The sequence below is a fragment of the Bidens hawaiensis genome, unplaced genomic scaffold (assembly GCF_021521415.1).
Source record: "Bidens hawaiensis isolate Kalapana, Puna unplaced genomic scaffold, B.hawaiensis_p1.1 tig00004539_1, whole genome shotgun sequence".
Taxonomy (NCBI): Eukaryota; Viridiplantae; Streptophyta; class Magnoliopsida; order Asterales; family Asteraceae; genus Bidens; species Bidens hawaiensis.
In genome coordinates, this window is record NW_027491276.1 from 1,377,988 (window position 1) to 1,388,835 (window position 10,848).

Below are 10,848 nucleotides of genomic sequence, written 5' to 3' on the forward strand. Positions count from 1 at the left end.
CCTAATTGTAATAACATACACAAAAGTAAATCAACCATGCAAGCATAAAATACATAACCACAAGTTCATAACCATAGCCTCCTAATGTTGACTACACTTGTTGACCGAAGACAAGTGTGTCAAAAAGTCTCTCCTAAGGGACCCAAAAGGACATGAGCTTGTGTCGGTGAACTCCCACTTGATCCCGCATCCAAATGCTCCAAGTGTTCACCCCCCGTGTTGTGGTCTCCATCATTTTATTTGGGCTCTCTTCCTTGCATCTTCTTTTACAAAACATATCCTAATACATTTTTCTAGTAAAAGAAATGCTCAAAATCTACTTATTATTACAAACCGATTGAAAGAATAAATAGATTACAAACCCAAATAAATATTACAACCATATTGAATGAACAAACAACCACTTTGAATGAGCAAACATAACAACACAATCATTCAACCAAACACAAGGCCATTACTAGGTTATGAATATCTATTACATATCCAAATATGCAATAACACAAGACCCAAATGGTTCCCCTTTACCCCTTGAAACTTTCGGCCAAACTTAACAAAACCGAAAGTTCCGGGTTTAGTCCAAACAACACAATTAATGATCCAAATGACTTAGTTTTTCAAGATTACCACATGCATGTAAAGTATAACCTTGAAAAACCATGGGGTAACCAAAACCCCTAAAATTTTTGGCCATATGGTAAAACCCCACCATTAACCCAAAAATTTTTAGGTCTAATAAAGAATGCATCCGTATAAGCGGCTCTTGATGCCATTGTTGGGTTTCAAAGTCATAAAATCCCAATTTTAGGAAAAACGCAGCGGAAATTAGTTTTAAATCTTGTTAATTTCATATGTATAAAACCTATATTACACATGCAAAACCCAAGCCTGGATCCAAATACGAAATACATACTATCAAACACATGCATATCACTATAAGTCCATGTATGTTAAAGCTACCTTTCAAATCCAAGAAAGAGAAATGAGATGATGATGAAGAAGGCAAGAACTTGAATATGAAGCTCCTCAAGCTAGCATACCCCAATCTTTCCAACGAACACCACTTGTAGCTAGGATTTAGTAACACTTGACAACTCCTCTTGTTCCTTGTTCTTGGCCGTCCAAGAAAGAAAGGAGAGAGAGAGGATTTTTCCTCTATGTGTCTTATTTTGTACTTGTGTTATTATTGTGTGTTATGTTGAGAGAAAAGAAAGAAAGAAATGAAATAGTCTTTCAAAAATTACAATAAAAGGAAGACCTTAAAGGAGTGCTTAGCTATGAGGGAAGAGATGAGAGAACCAAATTCAATTGTGCAAATCAATTGAAGAATTACCTTCATCTCATACAACAAGCATAATGACTCAATTTCTCTGAGGAATCCATCGGGTATACCCATTGCTGTGATTAGAAATGATGGGGATCTTAAATTCATACACCCTCAAGATCTACATGACTTAATTGATGTAGAATTCCCTATTGATTCCTCTGATGTCGTAGAACTTGACATGATCAAACAAAAGGCAGCCCTTGTCAAGCAAATGAAAGAACAATCTGACACAAGGAGCAGGAGAAGAAGATAGCAGAATGGAGCTCAATGACAATTAATTTTATTTCTATTTATCTTTGTAATTGTGTTGTATTTTTGATGCAAAAACTTTAATGTGTAATGCCCAAGAGGCAGAATTCCTACTTATGTAATGAAATGACATGTTCTTGAATGATTTATCTTTGATGTCTCATACATGTGTAACTCTATGCAGGTATGTTTTGGTGCATCTGAACTTGTTCCGATATAGGGGGGAGATTGTTGGGTTGGATTTATGATAAGGAAGATTGGAATCTTCTCAACCTCCTCTGAAAACGGCTAAGTATGGACTTCGAGCAAGCCTAGACGATCGAGCATGGTCTTACTACTTCGAGCAAGGTCTTCAGAACCTTAAATGGTTGATTCTTCTAAGTCTTAAGGCTTCGAGCAAGCTACACTTCAACGAGTAAGAGTATTCTTCTATCGTGCATGGATTGCCAATCGAGCAAACAGCTTGATCATACAAGTTTTAAGCAAGTGTTACGAGCACAAGATGGTCGAGCACATGGGGACAAGCATGGATGCAATAAGAAGATGTCAAGTGATCAGACCAAGGACTTCGAGCACAGTTTAGTTCCCAGGGCAAGATTTACATCCGAGCATGTTAAAGACTGCCTAATAAATCTAAGGACAAGACTGAAGACATCAAGAAGAATGAGCTTGCTCGATGGACTAATTTGAGCAAATCAAGGATAGGTCAAGAGGAATGAAGCCTGCTAAAAGAGAATATCTTCAGTGAAGATATTCTAAGTAAAAGTATGCTCGAGGACACTCACCGAGCATACCTTGTATAGGAAGTGTGCTTGAGCAAGATGATTATCTTGCTCGAGGACTTTACACTTGTATTTGTTTTGTATTTCATTATGTAATGATTAGGACTTCTAGAAGGAATGTCAGGGTCTATAAATAGACGTCCTAGGTTTCCATTTAGGCTACGGATAACGACGCACGCAATATGAGAAACATTCTAAAAGAATATTCTATTTGTTTCCTCGTACCGCCGCCGCCGTCACGCATGAAACCCTAGACATTCCTTACACTGTCACATTGAATGATGCATTTATTATAGTGAATCTTTGTCTTTGAATGTGCTTTTATTGATTACTTGTTATCATTTCGTGTTTGTTATTTTCACTCTTTCGTTCCCACTTGTTGGATATCCTAATTCTGCCAGGATATTCAATAGGCCTTTGGGTAATCGAGTCGGTGTGATCTTGTCAACAATTTCACGAGGTGCACCCGATTCACGGTCCTAACATTATACAAGTGTATGTTGATGACATCATCTTTGGTTCTACCAATGAATAAATGTGTAAGGACTTTGAACAGGTGATGAAATCAAAATACAAGATGAGTTCTATAGGAGAAATGAATTTCTTCCTTGGACTTCAAGTACAGCAGAAGGCAGATGGAATTTTCATCAATCAATCAAAGTATGTTCAAGACATTCTCAACAAATTCAAGTGCCAGGATTACAAGACAATGTCCACAACAATGGACACATATGAGAAGATGGTACCTGATGAGAAGGGGGAGCGAGTAGACCAGCATGAATATAGGGCCAAGATAGGATCATTGATGTATCTAACGGCATCTAGGCCAGATATTATGTTTGTTGTGTGTGTCTGTGCAAGATTTCAAGCTGTAAGGCCCCGTTCCCGGTAACCCTACTTTGGTGTTGGATCTACTCATAAACACAGTTCTAATTAAAACTTCATGCATTACATCACAAACATCGAATCTTGTCTTAACAAAAGCTAACTTGTCTTAAAACATAATATAAATAGCACGTGAATCTTCTTTCTTCGATGCCAGCCTTCACTTCATTACCACGTGCCTCCCCTCAAGCAACCTGCCGCATTCTATTTACCTGCGTGCATACTAAAAGTCAGCTACACTGAGTGAGTTCTAGATAATCAAATAACATACATTACATTCATATCTTTACTTATACGTGTCCGAAGATACGTATTCATACCTTACTTAGTATTACTTCTTTCATACATACTTTATATACATGCATACATACTTACATACTTCCTTTCATAAAACCCTATGGTATACCATAAGCAATTCTATCTTAAACATCACAGATATTATGAGGGTCTGGTCCCTAACATCACAGATATTATGAGGGTTTGGTCCCTATCATCACAGATTTTATGATGGTCTGGTCCCTAATATCACATATATTATAAAGGTCTGGTCCCTGCTGTCTCGAATAACCGTACAACCATACCTGTCTCGTCAATCATCCATACATTCAATCATACGTGCATACTTTACATACCTTCTAGTTATAAAATATATATACATAATCGTTCATATAAACACTCTGTAGTAATAACATTTAATACACAATCATACACGTACCATACACTTACCCTTCAAGTAATTATCTACCACATAGGAGTATGCACACAGCCCCGAAAACATAACAGATAAAGGGGGCTAGAACTCACCTGGAGTCGGTTTCTCTCCGAGTTAATGATAATACCCTTCCTTAGCTGTGCACGACTAACTGTGTAACACATTACAAGTGTCAATTATCTATTACTACTAATTCATACATCTACGTTAATGAAACCCTCAACTAACGGGGTCCGGGGGCAGAGCCCCTGGTAGCGGGGTATAGGTGCGGCAGCCCCTAGCAGGGTCCAAGGGGCAGAGCCCCTGGCTGGAGTCGAGCTGAAAATTCATTAATAGTCCATTATCAAAAATGCATTAGAAAATTAAATCGCATGGAAATTCGCTTCGCATGGGAGTTTCCCTTCGCATGGAAGTTTCGCTTCGCATGGAAGTTTAGCTTTGCATGGAAGTTTGCTTCGCATGGCTTGTGCGATGCGAATTCATGGTTTCGCATGGCCTGTGCGATGCGAAGTCGTTTTATGCGAAATTAACCTCCTTTTCTTCATTTTTGCCATTTTAAACCAAATTACTCCGTGAATCTTCCTTAGGACCCGATTCTACCCTTTTTATGGGTTTTGGGTTGTACCAACTTTGTATACCCGTGGTTTTCATGGTCAAGCATCTCCTTTTTGTCCTATAACACACCCGTGAGGTTAAAACTCACCAAGTTTATGTTTTTCTTACATCTTACAACCCGATCTATCGTTATATCGGTTTGCATGTCGAATCCAACCTTAAAAGTTAACCTTTTGCCGAAGCTTACCTTTTCGGTCTCGGTTCGGGTTCAGATCTGAGCTAACCCGAGGATCTAGACGTGCTCTTGGTTGTTTGATGGTGTTGAACACGAGATTTACCCCTTCCTTTTGCTCGGAATCGGAAGTGGGTGCTAGAGAGAGTGTGTGTGTTTCTTGAGTGTGTGTGTGTTTGTGTGCTTGGAAAGGAAAGAAAAGAAATGGAGGAGTGGTTGGGTATATATATAGGGGTTTCATGGGCCCCATTCTCAAGCCCAATCCTAATCACAGTCCAAACACTACCACTCGACTAAATTAACGACACACATGAAATAATAAACTTTCTTTTGGATATTCACATATCTTAAAGGAAAACCAGATTTGGGGATTTGGTACCCAAAGAACCCTTCTTTTGATTTGATGGCCTATACAGACAGTAACTATGATGGTTGCAATATGAGTAGGAAATCAACTTCAGGAGGCTGCTAGTTTCTAGGAAACAGGTTGGTGTCTTGGCAATGCAAGAAGCAGACTACAATGTCTATCTCAACTGCTGAAGCTGAGTACATTGCTGCATCAGCATGCTGCGCACAGGTTTTATGGATACAAAATCAACTGCTGGACTATGGTCTGAATTTTTTACTTAAACCTATCTTAATTGATAACGCTACTGCCATGTTCATTGTTAAAAATCCAGCGCAACACTCTAAAACTAAGCACATTGAAATTAGGCATCACTTTATTAGGGATTGTAGTGAAAAAGGCTTGATAGAAATGAAAAGGGTAGATACATCTGATAACTTGGCTGACCTGTTCACCAAACCTTTAGATAAAACCAAGTTTCACTTCCTGTTAAAATGCCTAGGTATGATAAATGCTGATGAAATCTGATTGATGATGTGTGCTTAGGTGAGATGCTTACTGATTATCTTTTGTTGCTCACTGTGATGAATTGCATGATTTAATGTGTGCTTAAATGACCACGCTAAATTAATTGGATCATGCTTGATAAATTATTTGTTTGAAATTTGATGCATCTTTGATAGGTCATGACTCTAGTACTTAATTATGAGCATACAGGATATATTTTGTAGTTTTAAGTATTTCAAGCATGGATCTGTGCTTGGAGATGTGTTTGTTGCTCATCGAGCACAAACAGTCATTCTTAAAAATTTTCAAGTATTTCGAGCACAAGTGACATATATCTGTGGCTCGAGCATAATGACTGTGTCTTGAATCACCTCTATGTATTTCGAGCACGAGTCATGTACTCGAGCAAAATGAAACTTCTATGAAGTCTTTCAAGCATATGTTTTGTAATGATAAATTTTTTAAGTCAATCGAGCACACGCATTGACATGATAAACTTCAAGTTTTCTCGATTGGATACTGGTGTGCTCGGAGTGAAAAGTCACTCAGAATTGAATGAGTTTGCTAAGTGTATGTAACTTGTGTGCTGTTTATTAGACTTATGAGCTTAAATGACAAATTGTGATTCAAAATTAGAAGCAGCATGAATTTCACAAAGAAACGAATTTTTGACACAAAAATGATTTTTGACTGTGCAAACAGTTTTTGGTGAACACATAAGAGAAATGATAATATTATTCAGTTCCAAGCTTTAAAGAAGCTTAAAATGTTTTAAGTAGAAATTGAATCCAACCTTATGGGAAATGATAGTATATTGGTTAAACTCCTAACCCATGGATTATAGGCTTAAAGAACTTTTGTTCAGTAACTTGACATTATGTATGATATCTTTTCATGAGTGTAGTGACATACGTGAAACAAACATAATAATCATGCTAAGTATGACGTGGTGACACATTTGAAAACCAAGGTATGTTTCCTTACACATCTCTCCGAATGATATGCAGAAAGGCAATTATCCAATCATACACGAGCCTGTTGGTGTTCTTGGTCACATAAAAATATTTACAAAATATCTAAGCAGATATACAATTATTGCTATACAAAAGCTTATCAAAAGAAAAAGAAAGAAAAAGAAAAAAATATGAAAAAGAAAAATGCTTCAAAAAGTATATCAAAGTATATTAGTTATCAAATAATAATATATGACTTAAGGGGCACTTTGGGAACTACAAGGGTGGGGCATACAAATAAGTCCTAAACACTCTGAATATAAGGCATGTAAGTCCGGATGGCTTGTAAGTTTAACGTTCAACCTTATATATTCAAATAAACTGCTCATAAAATAAACTTCAACCAAGGCATCAGGGGGTTGAAGTCAAATTAGGGTGATTGGAGAAAGCTAAATAAGCTTTGAGAAGAGATTAGGAACAACCTGAAGTCTAAGATGTAACCATTCTATCTTAAGAAACTAATTGAACTCAAAGTATATCACAAATGTTATGATAATCATTCTAAGTGCTACTACCCGAAGTCAACCTGACCTAAGTTGTAATAAGGCCGAAAATGAAATGGTGTGAAAGTTTTTAAACAATCTGATCCCATGTTGAGATCTTTCTAAAGTGATTTAAAATGAATTTTGACTGAAGTTTGATCTCTTATTCACCTTAAATGTATGCTTAAATTGCAACAGTGATTCAAATGATTTATCCACTCTGTTTGAGCAAAGTTTAAGTGTGGTATTTGTCTAGTCTGTTAGACAAATAATGGTGTGATTTGAAATGAAATTGTTGGTTGTTCTAAGTAACTTCGAGTATGGTCTAAGTATTAGAGTGAGCTTCTAGATTACTTGTTACATGTTTGTGTTGTTGGTTGCTCTTCGAGCACGATGATATTCTTTGAAAACTTTGACAAGTGTTTCGAGCATAGATATCTCATGTGTTGCTCTTCGAGCACAACTATATGCTTTGAAAACTTTGACAAGTGTGTCGAGCATACATATCTCATTTGTTGCTCTTCGAGCACAATGATAAGCTCTGTACACTTTCTTAAGTGTTTCGAGCATTGATATCTCATATGTAGTCTTTCGAGCATATATGATTACATGATAAATTCTGTTAAGTATTTTCGAGCACGCATGTACTTCTCGAGAAAATGTTATGATAAATTTCTAAGTGGTGTCGAGCATGCATATACTCTATGAGCATAGGTGTTTACATGATTATCCAAGTATGTTCGAGCAAGAGTTAAATTGTGTGTATCTCGAGTATAAATGATTATGTGATTATTGCTTATATAATTCGAGCACATGTATTGAGGATTGGAGACAGTGTTATAAGTTGTTCGAGCATAGTTATTCTCATGAGCAAACTGAGATTACATCCTTAGGTTGTATTTATTTGAGATTATCTCGAGCATGATCTTATGCTCGAGCATGTGTGACTTCACATTATTGAGGAAAGTGGTTTAAGAGTCTCGAGCATGGGTGTACTCGAACACTATTATATATCAAGGACAAACTTTTTCTAAGTTTTCCTCGAGTATGCCCACTTTCGAGCAAATCATGAATGAACATTTAAACCAATATTCTTTGTACATCGAGCATGTACTAGGATATGTACTCGAGTACAGTGGGAGACAGCTGTCTATTTCGCTGTATGCTCGAGCAAGGGAGGTACAGTAAATTTGAATTTAATGACAACTGTTTTGCACTAGATGACAAACTGTACCGTACCAACCAAACGTTAGGTATAAAAGGGGGACTTAGAAACTTTTTCACATATTTTCACTCCCACTTCAAACCTAATTGAAAAAACTCTTTTGCTCGTGCTTCACCTGCTTACTCGAGACTTTCTATTTGTGCTTTATACTACTTCGAATACATCCATTAGCTCTGTTTCGACCTTGGTAAGATATTGATTATCGTTATCGTAACCGTAGGTTTCGAAATTAGGGTTTCTATTGACTGATTACTGACTGTTTGCTTGTATTGTGTAGGTACGCATATTACTACGAAACAGGTTACTTAAGACACTACTCCTCTTTAACTAACCTCGACCATCATTTATGCTCTATATGTACTGATTATTGTCTTCGTTTTGCAGAACTGATGGCCTTAAAATTCGAGAAACGACATAATATGTGTGCCCAGTTGGAGGTAGATGATGAGAATAGAGAAGTGGAGCACATGATAAACTTCCTTTATAACTCCAACTTGCGGGTTGCTTTGACAGAGAGCCCAACCATCTACAGGAATCACATCTTTGATTTTTGGGGCTCTGCCACCTACGTTGATGATGTCAATGGGAAGCGGATTGAAGCCTCGATCTTAAATCAAAACATTGAAGTTACTGAAGCTTCAATAAGACAGGCTTTGCATTTAAATGACAATCATGAAGTACAACCTTCATATTCAGTCCCAAGACTAACAAGAATCTTTCAAGAAACCATGGGATATCAAGGGGGTGTCAAAGAAGGACAATTTCAAAAAGGAAGCTTTCCATTAATCTACAGATTCCTAATTCATCATGTCATCCAGTCCATATCTCCAAGGAGAGGGACTTGGACCTTATTAAGCAGGAAACTTGCTACTTTGACAGTAGCTATTCTATATCAACAAACTTCAATGTGTCAAGATTGATCTTCAATGGTCTGGTCTCGAATGCTGAGAAGGAGGTGGATCAGCAATTTTTGATGTATCCAAGATTTCTGCAAATCCTCATTAATAGGTCCTTACAGAATCTTCAACTGACAGGAGAAGTATTGAGGTTGCAAGACCCAAACATTTGCCATAGGATGAAAGATGCAAGAAGCAAGTTTAATGACAATGCTGATTGGGATGTTCTCCCATGGCTACTAGTTCCTGAATCGGGTGCTATTGATGTACCTCACACCCCAGGTAATAGTGAAGATGATGATGATGAGGGTGAAGATGATGCTCTTAATGGTGGTAATGATGATGACGATCCAGATGTTGGAGGTGATGGTGCCGGTAACGAGCCTATAATTGAACAAATTTCTCATGAGGCCGAAGTTATAGAAGATATGGGTCATGACGCTGAAGTGAATGAGCTGATTATTGATCCAATTGGAAATGAGATGGTCACCTTTACTGGTGCTGGATCTGATGTTCACATGAAGACTATAGAAGGGGCTACAGGACCAGAAATTGTTGTGACTTCCCCGGTTGATGAACAAGTTGTGGGTCCTACTCAAGTAGCAGCAGAGCATATTGATGAAGATGTCTTTATTGCAAATGTAGTTTCCAATGTGACTGACACTATCAACAAGATAACCCCACCTGATTCACCAAGCCCGGAATTCGACAACAATGAGGATACTGATTCAATTGACTCTGAACCTGTAAATGATGATATTCCTTCTTTAGAACCTAAACCAATTAATGAGACGAATGTTCCTACATCACCCACATCTCCTATTCAACAAACACACATCACAACAGCACCAACCTCACCTCTAAATGAAACCATACCTACTGAAACCATTCACCCTTCCCAACCCATACCAAATGAACCTGAAGCCTATAAACTACCTTCACCTGAAACCTCATCACCAGAACCTTTTTCAGAACCTGATTTTAAACCAACTCAAGAAACTCCACCATCTAGCCCAAATATCTATGACATCATTTCAGAAAATGCTGCCTTGGAATTCGAGAATATTATAATGAAGGAGAAGAATGCTTTTCTGGAAGTCAGGAACAAAGCCCTTGAGACAGCCCTGCAACAAGCATTATTGAAGAGTCAAACCCTAGGGCACTCTGAGGTTGAGAAGACCTCATATGCACCAAAGCAGGGGAGAATATTGAAGATGCAGGTGGCTTGAGAATAACTGAAGAATTATATGCTAGTTCTGATGAGGAAATTGCAGAAGATGAACCCTCAAATGCTCTAAACATGATAAATCAAGAGTATGAGGGAGATGCTGGAAATAAGGAGGAGTCTGATGATGAAGAAGAAACCCCGGAACAGATTGCCCAAAGACAATTAAAAGGCAAAGGGGTGGCTCTGACTAATGATGATCTTCATCCAATAGCAACTCATAAAGAAAAATCTGGAGATGATATTCTGGAGAAAGATGATATTGTTGATCAGATGTTGTAGTGGTTCAATCAGTTCAAATAGTAATTGAAATGATAAATCAAGAAAGAGAAAGTGTACCATCCGTATTTTTGAGAGTAATAAATAAAAGGAAATTTATTATTACGTATGTGTCGTTAATTTGATTGTGTGTAAA